Source organism: Tenrec ecaudatus, chromosome 1 (genome assembly GCF_050624435.1).
Source record: "Tenrec ecaudatus isolate mTenEca1 chromosome 1, mTenEca1.hap1, whole genome shotgun sequence".
NCBI classification, from domain to species: domain Eukaryota; kingdom Metazoa; phylum Chordata; class Mammalia; order Afrosoricida; family Tenrecidae; genus Tenrec; species Tenrec ecaudatus.
The window spans coordinates 174371728-174389790 of NC_134530.1; the positions used below are offsets into that span (position 1 = coordinate 174371728).

The 18063-nt window shown below is 38.2% G+C and overlaps 1 non-coding gene across 1 annotated transcript; it reads left to right on the top strand.

Annotated features, from left to right (window-relative positions):
- Nucleotides 1-5183: 5183 nt before the first annotated feature.
- On the top strand, nucleotides 5184-5317 carry LOC142437732 (small nucleolar RNA SNORA42/SNORA80 family). The gene has a single exon (XR_012782257.1). It is a non-coding gene; the product is annotated as a small nucleolar RNA SNORA42/SNORA80 family (small nucleolar RNA).
- The last annotated feature ends 12746 nt before the right edge of the window (nucleotides 5318-18063 follow it).

The window sequence follows — 18063 nt, forward strand, 5'->3', positions numbered from 1 at the left end:
TGTTACATAGCACCTTCTAGATTAACTCTAATGCGAACAAAAACAAAAAACTACAGATAATGTTGAAAACCAGATCAGGTCCAGCGTGCATCGGAAGGGGGAACAATGGACATAGTTGTAGCTGCTCCAGTTGGGATTGGCCCTTTGGTCTTCGATAGTCATCTCTCCACTGCACTCTGCTTTGTAACCATTCCACTTTCCTCCCATCCCTCAATAATGGATAGAGGAGATCACCGGAGGCTGATTCCCTTCGTAGTTCCATCGCTAGCCACCAAAGGATTGTAAATCATACAATCAGACCTGAAGGAGGGATTAGCATCAGAGCCTAAACTGTGAGAATCTGGTTTGCAGACGGCTTTGGGTGACAGTGCAAATCCAAGATACATTTGAGGGGAAATGCTTTAAAGAACTTTGAGAGAGATGATTTTCTACAGTGACACATAGAAGGCAAGCTGGACTTTACTTAGTAAGGTGCTCAGAGAAACGCATTAGCTATTGGCCATGAAGACATCTCGGGAAAATTCAAGATGCTACTTGATAGTCTATGATAAATGGATACAGTAATGGATTGCTCCAAGACAAGTGTAATCTGGAGTGTGGCTATAAAATGCGCAAGTGTTCTCGAAAGACCAGATGCCAAAATGAGCATGAATCAATGTCACTGTAGTTCATCTTTTTTATAATTTAGAAATAGTTCATCAAAAGACAGAGTATCAGGCACCGCCCTATGAAACATTGGATTTTGATTGCCATAATGTTGAGATTCTTGCATGGCTGAATAATAGAAAATATTGAGAATAAAAGAATAAGAGGAGAGAAGACTGCTAATGAGCACGTGTCCTTCTTCTAGTCCGTGCAGTGCTGGTGGGACTCCATCACAATAAGCTGTCTTCCTTTTCTTGAGATTGGACACAGGATATAAGTAAAACCAGTAAGACTCTGGTCATTTGTCTCCTGAGAAACTTTGCTCAAGATCAGACCAATGGAATATTGAAAATATCCTTCATGATTTTCAGCTACTGTGGTCTGTTAATATTCCCCAATCCCGACTTCTTGAATATTGAATATTTACCTTTTTCTTCAATTCTGCAAGTTATGACAGCACTTTAGAAAAATAATTTTGTCCCCACCTCCAGCCAGTCCTGGGGCTTTGGGGCTTGGCTTACAGGGAGTCCCTCTGGGACATGTTGGTACAGTGAATGGTATGACTCTTTGCTGGGCATGCTTACACAGTAGGGTATGCTGTCCCCCCCCCCCCGCCCTAGGTTTCCCGTATGGGCTCCAATAAATTTCTTCCTTTTTGATTAAAAAAAGGAAAATAATTTTATTGGCTTATAATTAGCATATTGCATAGTTCATTAGTTCAAGAAGAGTTGCATTGTACAATCATCACTGCAATCAATTTTAGAACATAGTCTTTGTTCTTCACCTTATTATTGTTACCTCCCTACTTTCCCCCAACTGCCTCTAAGAAACTATGAAACCAGTTAAAATCTCTATAGATGTGCCTATCCTGTATTTCATTTAGAGGAAAATATACCAAATGACAACAACCAAAACAGAAAAAACTAACATCAATAACAAAGTAAAACAGAGAAAAACCTTATTCAAACATAAAGCAGAAAATATTAAAAACTACAATGCACTGAGTTCTGGCAGAGCTGTTGGGTATGTGTTGCACTGTAAGGTTTGAGGTCAGAATTTCAAATCCACCAGCTACCCAGAGGGAGAGAAATGAGGGCTGTCTGCTAGCACAAAGATTCATGAATGTGGAAATGCCATCGAGGGGCACTATGTGTCAGCAAAGACTTCATGGTAGTGGGTTTTAGGTTGGTCAAAGTTGTAAAATACCCAATTACTGGCAGCCATCCGAGTATGTCCTGGAAGGTTAAATACTTCATAAGATTAGCAAACTCTCTCTAAAAGTACTAAGTAACCTTGTGATTATTCTGTCGATTCCTTGTTCCTTGACTGCTGGAGGCAGCTCTCCAAAACATTAAAACAATTCCATGCATTTCTTGTTGTGTAACAAACCACCCCAAAACTGTAGACTCGGTGTTTTAAAATAAGGACTTACATTCACTTGGCTGTCAGTGGGCACGGCTGAGGATCCTCTAATTGAAACCAGGTATAACCAGGCTTCACCTCAGCTACAGGTTGGGTCCAGGTCTTCTCCATTTCCCTATATCTTATGTTTCTTGGGCAAATAGGCTATTAACATTTAGTTCTTGTCATGGCAGATGTGTAGTAGGAAGACGCAAGCCCTGTTGTACAAACATATTTTAAGTCTTTTTGAAGATCTCATTCACATTGACCCAAAGGTCACATGGCCAAAATACAACATAAATTGAGAAGCATATTTTATTCTTAGTTAAAGAGGTAAAGAAGTACATATGTGCTGTAAAAGAAAATATATAATCGCAATTCGCCCTTTTATTTCAACATCCCTCCTCCTCACAAAATATAGTCATCTCTATCCTTAAGAAATTATTTTTTAAAACCGATACAATCCAAACATCAAGCCCCAAGCCTATATTCTGTAATCAATATCAGATTCAGGTGAGGGTTCTCTTATTTAGCAATCTCATGCATTTATAATCAATCTACTCTCCACACCCTAAATCTATAATAAAATGGAGAGAGAATGACCGCAATAAACCCTTCTGTGCAGAAAGACAAAGAAGAAAACCCCACGGTATTCCTGGTCCAAAGTAAATTCTGAACTCAAGCTGAGCAAATGTTGCCATCGCACCCTCTGTGCTCTTTCATTAGAGCCACGTCTGCTCTTCTCCAACCGCTCGTGATTCCAACATCTGGAAGGCCCGTGCCACCCCCCAACACCGCCCCCCCCCCCAATCATATTCCTTGGTAACTTCTGAAGGCTTCAGTAAACCTATTCCCATCACTGAGAAAGTTTTTTTTCTGTTTGCTTCCAACCTGTCGAAAATTAAGATTCCTTCAACCACCCCCCTCCACAGATTCTTTCTAGCATCTTTTTAGTTTGGGCTGATAAGGCTTTTACTGTGTAAAAGGACATGTATGTCATTGTCTCAAAAACTTGGAGGGTTTTTCCATGTATTGGATTACAGACACATGGTGCCAAAGCCCACATCCACAATTCCTTTTGAGACATGCCCTGTGCTTGTTCTTATATAGCCCTTGGGTGATGCAAAAAGTTGATGTTCTTATCTGCTAATTCAAAGACGGGAAGTTTGAGCCCATCCAGAATCCACTTGGAAGAAATGCCTGTCAATGGAAGTTGTGAAAAATCAGTCACTGAAAACCCTATACGCTGATATATATGAGGTTGTCATGGGATAGTAGTTTGTTAGTTATATCTAGTCTTAATTATTGATGCTTTGGGCACTTTTAACTCGGTGGAACCAGTTTATTAAGCTTTGTAAGACCCCTTTATTTCCAAGGCCAGTGCCTTAGATGTCTCATTTCTAAAACAGACCATTTTGGGGGAGAATGAAGTTTTACAAATAAATCCATAACTTAATGTACATCATGTATAACTTTTTAGTTACCTTTTCTTTTTCATCTTTAAATCTATCTCTTGTGAATTTGGACTAATGTTAACAGATGTGCCCAAATGAAAAGTTGCTTAGTGTTTCGTCATCCTTAGGGAAGTGGTAAAAATAAAAGTTTTCATTATCCAAAGCTGAGATTTCGACCACTACTAAGGAAACAAACCAAAGGTGCCACTTTTATAGAAGAAAATGTTCAAACTATTTATATAAGCTTTATAACACTGATAAAAGTCAACCCAAAATATTTGTTGATTACTTAATAGATTTTCTTTGCTTGTATGCCTTCTCTGATATTACATTTGGAGAGTAGCATCATGGGACTCTACCTAATACTACGGTGTTCAATCCTGAACAGAGCAATGGCTGATGATTTATGCAATTAAAAAAAGACAACGATAAACTCCATATAAAGGGCCCTAAAATGACTCATTAGATGATTTCTTTAATGATTGCACGCAGATGACATAACCTTTCTGAGCTTCCGTTCTCTCAACTCAGTGAGCATTATAATATCTTTCAGTGTTGCCATGTGGATGAAATGCATTTATACACCAACAAGTGCCCAACACAGGACAGTGGATTTGCTCTGTCTCCACCTATGCTGATTCCCGGTGCACCTGCCTCTCCGTCCTTGTGATCTGGGTGGCTGAGCAATTGGATTTCTCATTCCTCTATGCAGTAAGATCTCTGAGAGTGATTGGAGCTCCACCTACCAGGTGGTTTGGGCGAGTCTTTAACACAGACTGAAACTACACAAAGAGAGAGAAACCAGCTATGGGGCTGCTATGCTGCCATCGGAGGCGTTGTAACGCTGGATCCAGCACCTGTAGAGGTGACCTTCCTGATCATGGCACAAGTGGTTTGTCACTGAAGCCAGAAGCCAAGAGAGCGGCTTTCCTTGTTCTGCTGTTCTCTGAACACAGGAGAGGTGGCAGCTTTTCGGCAAGCTGTTCTTGGGTATGATGTTGCAAGTTATTTCTGGAAGCTCAGCTGAAAAGCTGATTTTCAGCCCTGTTAAGGATTCTGTAAACTATCTGTAACCCTTAATAAATTCATTTTTGCTGAAAGTAACAGCAGTGGATCTTTTTTCGACAGTAGATCACACACTAAAAAAAATGTTAGCTATGTCTGAAGATCCTTCTCATGGAAGGCATCCTTTAAGGGAATATGTTTTGTATAATGGGGGGGGGGCACTGCTTTGGGAGAGAGCCTTTATTCAGATCCAAATGCCTTATGAGTCACAAAAACTCAGACAAATTATTTCACTCTCTGAAGTGCAGGGTACTCCTCTGAAAAACAGTGTTAATAATATCAATCCTAAAGGATTTTCAAATTTTCAACAAATGTTTATTGACCCTTTTCTAAAGGTCAACTCTTCTAGACACTTTATTTAAACAAAACAGAAGAAAATGCTTGCTCTCACGCAGCTTGCCCTTCAGTGAGGACAAAGAGACAATAAATATTTTAACAAATAAACACATGGAATATGTCAAGTAGGAACACATACTTAAAAGATAAATAAACTGGTGGGGAATGTAGTTAGAACACAGGCACATCTCGGAGATATTGCAGGTTTGGTTCCAAGTTACCATAATAAAGTGAGTCACATAAACTTTTGGTTTCCAGTGCATATAAAAGCAATGCGTATGTGCATGGGTTTGGATTTATGGCAGGTCCGATCCCACGGGCCTCTCTTAGTGTCCCATGCCAAATCAAACTGTAACCCCGAACCACTGCCTGGCTTTACCCCGTGGGTTTCAGGCACTGAAACAGGTTTCACAGCGGGGGAAAAAAAGCAATGCTTATACTTTACTATACTCTACTCAGTGTGCAAAATAATTATAAAAATGGTTTAAATATTGTGAGAGTTACCCAAATGTAACACAAAGGCACAGAGTGAGCACACACCAAGTAGCTTCAATAGGACTTGCTCAACACAGGATTGCCATGAATCTTTAGTTTATAAAATGACATAATGTGCAGCACAACAAAGCACAGAGCAATACACAGAGGGAGGCCTGTTTACGAGTAGGGAGGTCTAGGTTATTATAGGAAGTGTGACCAGGGGAGGCTTCTTTGGTAGCATAACGTTAAACCTGAGGCCTGAAGGAGCTGAGGAAGAGATTCATGTGGATTCTTGGTGGAACAGTGATCTGGGCGGAGGGGGAGCAAGCTCTGCTCATTTAGAGACCAACTGCAGCTGGAGTGCAATGAGTTACGGGAAGAACCATTGGCAGAGAGACCGGCGTGGTATCAAAAGACAAGGTCATGGTCCCCAGGGCATTGCATGGACTTGACGTTCTTTGGTGGGTTAGGGTGGGAAAAAGGGACGGAATATGTGTCCAGCTCGAATTGGCACATTACAGTCTCATTCTCTTCCCTCTACAAAGAACGGATACAGCGGTTTAATCCCTGTGATGCCCCTAAGGTCTCCTGAGATGTCTACAGGGATGTTGCCATTTTTATTTGGTTCTTTCTCTCTCTTCTCTCCAGGTGGCTATAAAAAACAAGTCACCTCCATTGTTCAACCAAGCCATTATCCTGAGGCTGACCAATCCTCAGTAACTCAGCCAATGTGGGGTAGACCACATAAGCAGAGAGAAAAGTGGGGGAAGAAAACATGTACAATTTTAAAAGAAATGAAGTTGATGTCATCCTCTGAGCTAACATCCCAAAACATCATCATAAAAGCAGCTTGGACAACTATTTGTAAACATGAAAGAAAAGTCAGTTTGTCAGTTGCTCTACTACAGTCAATTGGCTTCTCTGAAACGCATGTCTGACCCCAAGCAGACCTATCTGTCACCCTCCGATGCTGTCTTTCATCTCCTGCTGCACCTGGTTATCAGCCACCCTCTTGTCCTTGTTGCTCGTTCTCTCTTCTTATCTGGCTCCCTATTTTCCTGGCAAAGTCTTTTATCTGCTAAATATTTAAGATCTTTGAAGATTTCCCTGGGACTACAGGTAGAGTGGACCAAAGCATCTCTTTACTCTTATAACATTTTTCATATATTTATTGAAATACTTAATAAATCTACCTGTCTCTCTTACCAGGCTGTAAGCAACTAATCCATTGTTTGACCCAAAAAAAAATTTGCTGAGAGAAGAAAGGGAGGAATAAAGGGTGGAGGTGTGTGGGAAAGAGGAAGGAGCAGAGAAGGAAGGAAAAAAGATGATCTTTTATTCATGTCTTACAAACATTTTTTTGAGAAATGCTGAATATATAAAAATCTTAACAAAATATAAAATCCTTTAAAACTGTAAACCAAAAGGATGATGATAAGAGTTAATCCTTGTGAGAAAGTTAGAGCCTCTAGGTAGGAATCACATTTTCTATGATAAATAATAATAATTTATAAATTATCAAGGGTTCATGAGGGAGGGAAATGTGGGAAGGGAGGGGAAAAATGAAAAATGGGAGCTGATTTCAAGAGCCCAAGCAGAAAGCAAAAGTTTTGAGAATGAAGAGGGCAACAGATGTACAACTGTGCTTTACACAATTGACATATATATGGATTGTGATAAGAGTTGTATGAACAGCCAATAAAATTATTTAAAAATATATTGAAATTATACTGGCAAATATTAATATTTAAATTTTTAATTCACCTTGCCATAAGTTAGGGATGAAGAACAGAACTGTGGATTGTCCATAAGGTGAACAGGAATTTTCTATTCATCTTTACTCAAATTAGACAGTGATTTGAGGGATATGATTTGCTAATAAAACGTTAGTTCTCAGAGCTAGGAGGCAAAGGGTATTTATAGAGGCCTAAATAAAGGTATGTATGCATATGTAAATATATTTATGTATGATGATGGGGAAATAGATCTGTGTGCATATATTTACATGTTTAGTGTTAAGGTTGCAGTTGAACATTGGGCCTCCACTCAAGTACTCCCTCAATGCAAGAACACTTTGTTCTATTAAACTGACATTCCATGATGCTCACCCTCCCAACACAACCACTGAAGACAAAATGGGTACATAAGCAAATGTGCTGAAGAAAGCTGATGGTCCCGGCTATCAAAAGATGTAGCCTCTCGGGTCTTAAAGGCTTGCAGGTATACAAGCACAAGCAGCCATTTAGCTGAGAAGCAACAAAGTCCACATAAAAAAGTACACCAGCCTGTGCAATCATGAGGTGCCGAAGGGATCAGGTATCAGGCATCATCAGAACAAAAAGTCCTTTCATTGTGAATGCGAGGGGAGTGCAGAGTTGAGACCCAAAGCTCATCTGCAGGCAATTGGACATCCCCTTATTGAAAGGTCGCGGGGAGGAGACAAGCCAGTCAAGGTGCAGGGTAGCAACGATGAAACATACAACTTTCCTCTAGTTCCTAAATGTTTCCTCTCCCCGCCTCCCGCCCCCAACTATCATGATCCCAATTCTACCTTACAAATCTGGCTAGACTATAGGATGTACACTGGTAAAGATAGGAACTGGAAACACAGAGAATCCAGGGCAGATGATCCCTTCAGGACCAGTGGTGAGAGTGGCGATGATAGGAGGGTGGAGGGAGGGTGGGGTGGAAAGGGGGAACCGATTACGAGACTTATTGGAACCCCCAACTTTAGTTTCCTGAAATAATCTTTAATCCTTAAACCCAAACTATCTCACTATTTCACTGATGAGAAATTTAAGGGACAGGGAGAGTAAAAGTTAATAGTAGTTAAATAATGTTGGCAGGAATGATGAGGATTGAGACACAATGTGAATAATGTACTGATGGCATTGTACTGATGTGACAATGTGCATGTAGATATTGTTGAGTGGACATATGCTTTCACAACAATATAAAATAGTGAGAAATTCTAAGAACAATACTAACCCATTAGGAGTAAGATACACACCAGAGTTCTCTCTGGAAGAATAACTGCACTTCAAGAGATCCATGAGGCATGAATCTCTAGTGAATTCAATATCAGCCCTGACAAATATCTACAAATCAATAAGACCTTAATACAAAAGTAAGAACTCGATTACCCCCATCCCTTTCTTCTGGCTTATGGCTATGCGCAAACTAGTCTCAGGTTATCAGTCACTTTTCACAGCTTCATTCTTTCCAAATTGCTAAATGGAGAGGACAAACGTTGTTTTCTTCTCTTCAAGATACCATAATTATCACTAATAAAAATTAATAGATTGTGGCATTTCTTGGAGGACTAGCCCATTATTTGAGCTAAAAGTCATTTAAACACAGGTTGCCAAGGAAAAATGGACTGAGAAGCATCATTTGGTGAGATCCAACAGGGTAAACAATTCCTCACTTTGCTTTGAGAGTAATCCCACTACAGAGAACGCATTATGATGTATGAATAAAAGAACATTGTTAGTCTTCAAAAACGAAATGGAGTTCATTAAGATTGATATGCTAGCCATTGGTGAGCTGAAATGGGTTAGTATTGGCTATTTTGAATTAGAAAAATCATATGGTTTATTAAGCTAAGAATGATAAATTTAAAAGATTGACATGATATTTATGGTCAAAAAGACATTTTAAGATCTATCTTGAAGTAAAACACTGTATGTGATTGGATAATATTAATATGCATATGAGGAAATTCAATCACTATATTATTCCAAATTTTGAATCAACCATTAAAGCCAGTGATAAAGAATTTGAAGATTTACACCAATTTCTTCAGGCTGAATTGGTCAAACATGTAATGAAGATGCGTTGATAAGTTTTCTTATTGGAATGCAAATTTGGAAACAAGGAGGAAGGAGCAGTAGTTAGAAAATATGGCCTTAGTGATAGACACGAAGCTGGAGAGCACATGATAGAATTTTGCAAGATCAACAATGTCTTCATTATAAAGACCTTGGTTAAACAACATAAAAGTTAACTATACACCTGCATTTCTCCGTATTGAATACAAAGAAATCAAATTGACTGCATCTATGGGAAGTAGTCACCAGAGGAAAAGCACAATATCAGCAGCTAAATGAGGCCAGGGGTTGACTGTGATACACACCAATTGCTCATATGTAAGTTCAGATCGAAGTTGAGGACAATTGAAGCAAGTTCGCTAGAGCCAAGACAACCTTGGAATGGCATCCCCTTATCAAAGGGTCACAAGGAAGTGATGAGTCAACCAGGGCACAGTACAGCACCAAAGAAACACACAATCTTCCTCTGGTTCTTTGAGGCTCCCTCACCCTCCACTATCATGACCCATATCCTGCCTTTCACTGCATACTATACCGGAGCATGTACACGGGTACAGATAAGATCTCACAGCACATGGGATCTGGTTCAGATAAATCCCCCAGGAGTAGAAATGGAAGTAGTGATACCAGGAGGGCAGGGAGAAGGTAGAGAGAGGAGGGGAGAAGAAACGATGCAGGAAGGGAGATAGTGGTTGGTGTAAAATATGAGAATAATAATAATTTATAATTTATCAAGGGGTCATGAAGGTGGGAGTGGGGAAGGAGGGAAAAAAAGAGGAACTGATAACAAGGGCTCAAATAGAAAGCAAATGTTTAGAAAATAATTATGGCGACATATGTACAAATATGCTTGATACAATTGATGTATGAATGGTTATAAGAATTGTAAGAGCCTCCAATAAAACAATCTTAAAAAAAAAGAAAATATCATGGCTTGAGTCTGGCTTACCTAAGTCCCCAAAGTAACATCCTTGCTCTTCAATATTCTAAAGAGGTCTTGTGCAGCAGATTTACCTAATGCAATATGTCTTTTGATTACTGTTATTTTTATGAGCATTGATTGTGGATCCAAGGAAAACAAACTCTCTGACAACTTCACAATTTTCTCCATGTATCATGATGTTACCTACTGGTCCAGTTGTGAAGATCTTGGTCTTCTTCACATTGAGTTGTAATCCGTATTGAAGACTAAATAAAATCCTTGATCTCCATCAGCAAGTGCTTCAAGTCCTCCTCACTTTCATCAAGCAAGGCTGTGTCATCTGCATACCCCAGGTTGTTAATCAGCCTTCCTCCAATCTGATGCTGCACTCTTCTTCATATAATCAGCTTCTCTGATGAATTTGCTCAGCATATAAATTGAACAGGTATGGAGAGAGGATACAACCATGATGCACATCTTTCCTGCTTTCAAACCATGAAGTAGTCCTCTGTTCTGACTGCACAACTGCCTCTCGTTCCACGTGCAAGTTCCGAATGAGCACTACGAAGTGTTCTAGGATTCCGCTTCTTCTCAAGGTTACCCACAGTTACCATGGTCCACACAGTCAGATTCCTTTACACAGTCAATGAAACACAAATAACCATCTTTCTGGTATTCTCTACTCTATGTCAAGAACCATCTGAGATCAGAAATGCTATCCCTGGTTCCATATCCTCTTCTGAATCCTGCCTGAGCTGGACCTTCCCTGACAATGCAGTGCTGTAAATGTTGTTGGATAATCTTAAGGGAGGGGGTGGGAATGCACTTGTGTGATATCCAGGACACCATTCTATAGCTCGAACATTCTGTTGGGTAACCTTTTGGTTTTCTCATTCTAGTTCCTTGCGCATTTCATTATATTTGGGTTTTTTCCCCTTGACCTGTCCTTTGATACGTTCTATTCAACTCGTTGACGTCATCCTTTCTTTCATTTACTTTAGCCACTCCAAGATTAATAGCAAGTTTCAGAGTCTTTTCAGGTATCCACTTTGATCTTTTATTGCTTTCCTGTCTTTTTAATGACCCTTTGCTTTCTTCATGAATTACCATCTTGATGTCCTCCCACAGCTCATCATGTCTTCTATCATCAGTGTTCAATGTGTAAAATCTGTTCTTGAGGTGTTCTCTAAATTCAAGTAGAGTAGACTAAATTTCATATTTTGACTTTTGCGTACTTGTTTTAATATTCTGAAGCTTGATCCCTAACTGATATATGAGCGATTGACTGTCTGTTCCATAGTCGTTTCCTGGTCCGAGTTTAGCTGCTGATTTTGAACTTCTCCATTGGGTCTTCTACTGATGTAGTCAGTTTAATTTCTATGTATTCCATCTGGATAAGTCTGTGTATATAGTTGCCTTTTGTGTTGTATTTTCTATGAACAACTCATTGGTTTTGCAAAATTCTATTGTGAAATCTCCATATTCAATTATATCACCAAGTCCATGTTTTCCAATCACCTGTTCCTTCCTGTTTGTTTCCAAATTTTGTATTCAATCACCAATAATGATCAATTCATCTTGATTGCATGTTTGATCGATTTCTGACTGAAGCCATTGGTAGAATTCTTTCATTTCTTTATCACTAACTTTTGTGGTTTGTGCATAAAGTTGAATTATATTTGTATTGAATGGATTTCCTTGAATATGGATAGATGTCGCCAGCTTGCTGATAGCATTGTACTTCATGATGGGTTTCGCAAGATCCTTTCTGCCAATGCCATGCCATTCCTCTTGACCGTGTTAATCCTGGCAGAGTGAATCAATGATTTTCTGATTCAAAATTGCCAATACCGAGTTCAGCTCACTAATGCCTAGGATATCAATCTTCATGTGTTTCATTCTAATTTTCCTAAATCCATACTTCACACATGCCAAATTTCAATCATTAGAAGATGTTTGCAGCTGTTTCTCTTTACCTCGAGGCATGCCCCAGCAGGAAATGAAGATCCTGAAAGCTCCACTCACACACGCTTTCCTCAAATCATGTCAAGGTCAACTCTGATCCAAGAAATTAACTCCTCCTCAGTCACATCTCGCGAGCCCTTGGACCTGAGGAGCCCATCCTCTGGCAGTATCTCTGATGATGTTCCGCTTCCTTTTTATAGGCTTACAGTATTTGACAGTGCTATGGAGCTCTGTATACCTATTTTAGCTGCTTCTTCATCAGAAGTGGGGAAATGAGTCCTTCAGTGTCTGCTCTTAGTCTGCAAGCTCTGCTGAATCCTGCTCACTTTGGGTGACTCTGGTGGCATTTGAAATACCAGTGACAAAACTTCCAGCATCGCAGCAACACACAAGTCAACCCAGTAAAAAAAACTGACAGACACGTGCGGAATTCTTTATTATAGACAAATCCAAAAGAAAATCTGCTCTTAGTTAAAAAAAGAATATTTGATCAATACCTAAATATCAATTCGCTTTCTATATGCTACACACCAAGTACTTAAAATGCAATGAAACATTGGTGGCATTTAAAATAGAAGCAAAATTTATGAGGCATTTAGGGGTAAAAGAAATCTAACAAAATGTGTACATGCATGACCTTTACACTATACTAAAATATATTAAAAGGAATGTCTACAATGGGAAGACATGGCATTTCATGGATAAGAAGATACAGTAGTAAAATAATATACTTCAATCCAAATTAAATCATTGGTTGAATGCAATACCAATTCATCTATTGTTTTAGTTAGTTTATTTGTTTTAATAAAACTTGATAGACCACTTCGGAAGTGTGTGTGAAAGACTAAGAGACCAAGAATAGTCAATATACATCCAAAAAAAAATCAAGAATGGGGAACCTGTTCTACTCAATATCAATATTCATTAGCTTACTTATTCCATCTTAAGGTGACTTAACATATAAGACGCACTATTAGTTATATGCTATTAAAAAAGGAAAAGGACGTCACTCTAAGCTATGACACAGTATATTAGTGACAGGCCTGCATAATGAATGAATTAGTCATACTAGCTTTTCGTTGTTTGTATTTTCCCATTTATTCTGACACATTACACCATTGTTTCTGCCTTCAGATGAATTATTTATAAGTGACAAAGTATTTTAGAAGTATTTCAATAAGTAACATAAATAGCATGATTTAATTATGACTGTCTTGCTTGATTCCATTTCATGGGGCATTTGGCTGTTATTTTGAGAAGAGAACATTAAATTAAAGCCATTCTTCCTATATGGATTAAATATTATATCTATTTATTATTAACAAATATATGCTCACATGCTCTGTTTTTGAAAGATAGCACACACACAATGGCTTTTCCTTTCAACAGTAAATAATGGCATATATTTTGGACAACATCTGATCATCTGTGACCAAATAGGCATCTTCTCAGACAATGAAAACTGCATTTTGATGCGACCTGGCCAATGGGAATTATAAATTGTGGTCCACCATTAGCTAGTTTTTAAGTAAAAAGAAAATGTCTATCTAATCACTTATTAGAGATGGTGTAAAACTGAAAATTAAGCCAATGTAATATTAGCATAGGAGAGAAAAGTAGGAGCAAAGGACTATAGAAATATAGCTGCTCACCTATGGAGACATGATAAATAACAAATTGGGTAATTCAGATCACTAGGAAGAGGATAAATCAGTCAATAAGTAGTGTTGGGGAAATCAGGTGTGAAATCTGTATGAGCTTAATGAAGACATTCTTATGAGCAAAATGTATAAAGTACTAAGGAATAAATTAATAAATTCAAAAGATTAAATATATATTTTTAAATTTTCTGTTCATCAAAAGACAAACCTCAAATTGAAAAATCTTGTAATATATGTAATATGAAAATTCAGACTTAAAACTTCTATAAATCAAGTAAACAGCAAAAATAGTGGGTCAAGAAACATTCCACAGAATATCAATGGTGTATAAGGTCATAGAAGCACATTAAAAGATGCTCAGGCTCATTAATAATAAAGTAAATTGAAACCATAATAAAATGCAAATTTCCTTCTTCAATAAAAGCAAGAATTAACAATACCTTTAATATGAACCATTGACAAGGATATGGCAAAAAAGAAGACGGCAAGATATGACAAAATAATGAGGTATAAATTACCAAGGGCATATGAAGGAGGGGGGAATGGGGAGGGAGGGGGGGGGAAGAGGACCTGATGCAAGGGGCTTAAGTGGAGAGCAAATGCCTTGAGAATGATTGGGGCAGGGAATGTATGGATGTGCTTTATACAATTGATGTATGCATATGTATGGATTGTGGTAAGAGTTGTTTGAGTCCCTAATAAAATGTAAAAGAAGAAAAGAGAAAAAAATGATTAGGGCAAAGACTGTACAGATGTGCTTTATACAATTGATGTATGTATATGTATGAACTGTGAAAAGAATTGTATCAGCCCCAATAAATTGTTAAAATAAAAAAATTTAAAAAAAAAAAGAAGACGGATCTTACTTGTCTGTATATAAACTGGAAGCCATTTTGGAAAACAATTTCAATCATGTTTACTTTATAAAATTATATAATGTATATATTCCACTACTATGTACAGCCTTAGAGAACTCATTGCACATGTATCAGCTGATATTAAAGAATGCTTATTGAAGCATTGTTCTTAAGGGCAAAATAAATTAATGAATGAGGTAGCTTATTGTGCCAACCTGGCCAATAAACACATGTGGGATTAATTGAAAGGCGGAGAGATGAATGACTCCGCGAGCCTCGCCTTTCTTGTCTCTTGCTCTTTGATCATCGGACCAGTGGGCAGCTGCCTTGCTTGTTCTGTTCCTCAATTTTCAAGCTACACTACCTGTGGGACACCTAACCCGTGGACTGTGTTGCTGTAATTTGAGATTCCTTCAAGACCTGCTTTGGCACACCATTGAAATTTACATCTCTTGAGCTGGGGACTGTCCGACCCTGTCATCTGGCTGCCTATTGGTGACCTGCCTTGCTGTTTGCTACCTATCCCTGTATAGCCTGAATTTCTCTACAGAGGGCTACCTGGCAGCCCTCAAGACTTGAAGGACTGCCAGTGTCTCACAACTGTCTCAAGGGAGTGAGTTGCACTGGGCCACTTGTATTGCTTTATAATTTAATTAACTGTTTATTTTTCATGTTATATATCTATCTATCTGTATAAGTATACATAAAATTATTAGCAATGTTGTTTTGTCTCTCTAGAGAACCCTGTCTAACACATGAATAAACCAAACTACTAACCTAGTTATCATGATGTTATTTCCAACAAATGGTGAACACCTACCTGTATGATAGAGTTGACCTGTGCTTCATAGTGTTCTCAAAGGCTGATTCTTCGTGCCACCAGACCTGAGGTGTCCCTGAGTAGCCTCAAACTGCCAACCTTTCCACTAGGAGCTGTATGCTCAATCACTTGCCCTGGTGGTTCCAAGTTGGGCTGCTAAGTGCATGTCAGCAGTTTGAAACCACCAGCAGCTCTGAGGGAGAAAGATCTCTTATAAAGAGTTACAGTCATGGAAGCCCACAGGTCAGTTTTATCCTGTTCTATAGGGTCACTGTACATCAGACTTGGTCATCATCTATAGGGTCACTGTACATCAGACTATGAGAAGGGATTAATTTGATGGTAGTGAGTTTGGTTTCTCTCTCTCTCTCTCTCTCACACACACACACACACACATCTCTCATTTATCTATTCCATATACACTCTAAAGAAATATATTTGTCATAGAGTAAATCAAGCACATTAAAAACTGACAAGCCATCAGTATTTTATCTTAGGCTTTCCACATCCCATCTGGAGTCTAATGTATTTATCGAGCACCCTCTATTCCTATCCTCTGTGGAGGTGAACAGCATCATCAAATTGTTTTTAAAATTTTTTAAAGCTTCAGTTCGGTACCAAAAGTGATCTAAAAATAAAATTGAAAGGGAACAGTTGAGCCTGGAGGAATGAAATCTTGTGATAAAACTCAAAAGTGGCCTTCAAATAGATGTCATGTGGAAGAAAGTGTCCATTAGATTTCTAAACATAGTTCCTGAGAGGAGAATTTGGATGAAAAAATTATTACAGGATGGAAAAAATGTTTTCGAGTAGGTAGATCTTGACAATTAAAAAAATGTGTCTACGTGCATGTGTATATTTTTAAAACATTAAAGCTTTCAGTATTTACAGACATATATATTATGGTGGAAAACATTTTAAAATACACTGTCTGTTATCTTTCCCATTTGCAACGGGATGTTTGTTCCCTTTCTGTTATTCTTCATTATGCCTTATGTATTCTAGACACAAGTCTTCTGTCAGATGTGGAATTTACAGACATTTTCTCCCAGACTGACTTGCCATTCTAGTCTCCTGACGGTTTTTAAATCTCTAAATGGCCTGTGTTGTTATCTACTTATTCATTTCTGAGGTAATTTGATTTTCTCTCTTTTTCACTTTTATTATTACAAAGCCTGTTAGTCATTACGATGATGGAACTTAGTGTTCTTTGTTTTTCTATTTTACTTTTGTTTCCTATTGAATTATTTTCTCCTCTGAATTTTGTTTACTTCATTCCATCTACTTTCATTAGATTTAATGTGATTTTTATTTGAGATATTTACTTTCTATTTGAGATATACACTTAAATTAGCTTTTGAATATTTATTTTCTATCTAAAGAGTCCCTTAAGCTATAAATTATTCTCTAAGCGTTAAATAGGCTAATTATCATAACTTTTTACATGTCATAGTTTTGTAATTATTCAATTAAAATATTTTCTAACTTTTACTTGATCCCTATTTTATATGTGTGATATATATTGTTCCATTTCCCAACATTTGGAGATTTTCTAGCAATCATTACTCAATGCAGAATTAATTATGTACAATTTCATGATTGCAGTATTTTGATTTGGGGGGAGCTTGGTTTATGTCTCAGTATATGGCAAATTTTGCCAAGTGTACACTTAAGGCACAGCTTCTCTAGTTGCTAATTAAGCAAAGCTCGTAATGTATTTGTAACTAATAAGCATATGGAAATTGAAAATCAAAACAGCTGACCACTCCAAATCCTTTTACTTTATAACCCTAACAGCTCCTCCTTTTTAAAGGAGACCCAGAATAAGGGAAGGCCCTCCAATGGGTTCAGGCTGCATACAACTTGTATTTTCTCTTGGATTCTGTAAGCCGGAAGATTCAACGGGTGCTTAATGTATCTTTGAAAGACAGGCATGATGTTAGGAACCCTCACCTGGCCATTATGGATGAGTCATAGTGCACATCATTTTAACGTTTTCAATAAACAAGAGTTTAGTGATGTTCACAAGAATTGATTTTGCCCCTAAATAGGAAACCTGCACCTTTTATTTCAAAATATTACAAACTCGATGCTTGAAAAATTCAGCAAGTAGAAATCAGGCTAAAAGAATTTATCTTGAGAATGGACATTGGATAATCATCACATCGCTGTGGCCTGTTTTCAAGGAGGGGGTGGGAGCAGTTCTATTTACATCTCATTTAGAACTTCTCCCTTCCGCCACTCTCAGCACAACTGGTTCATCTTGAAGTCTTCATAGCGATAGTCACTGATGGCATTCTCACCAGTGGCATACTTGTGGTTAGGAGAAGACTATTCAGGCTCCAACTTCTCTATGTAGCCCACTCTCAAATTTAGGTTATTCAGATTTTGGTGCCAGATCATGCTATTATCTGTGGAAATGCTTTCCTTTTGAGTAATAGAGTTTGGTTTACTATTATGACTATATGATGAATTGATTAAGGGCTTTGCTGCTAACCAACAGGTCGGTGGTTCAAAACCACTTGCCACTCCACAAGTGGAAAGAACTGACCATCTGCTCCCTAGGATATTCTAGGAGACCCTATGAGGTAGCTATACTCATATAGGGGCAGAACCAACTTGATAGCAAG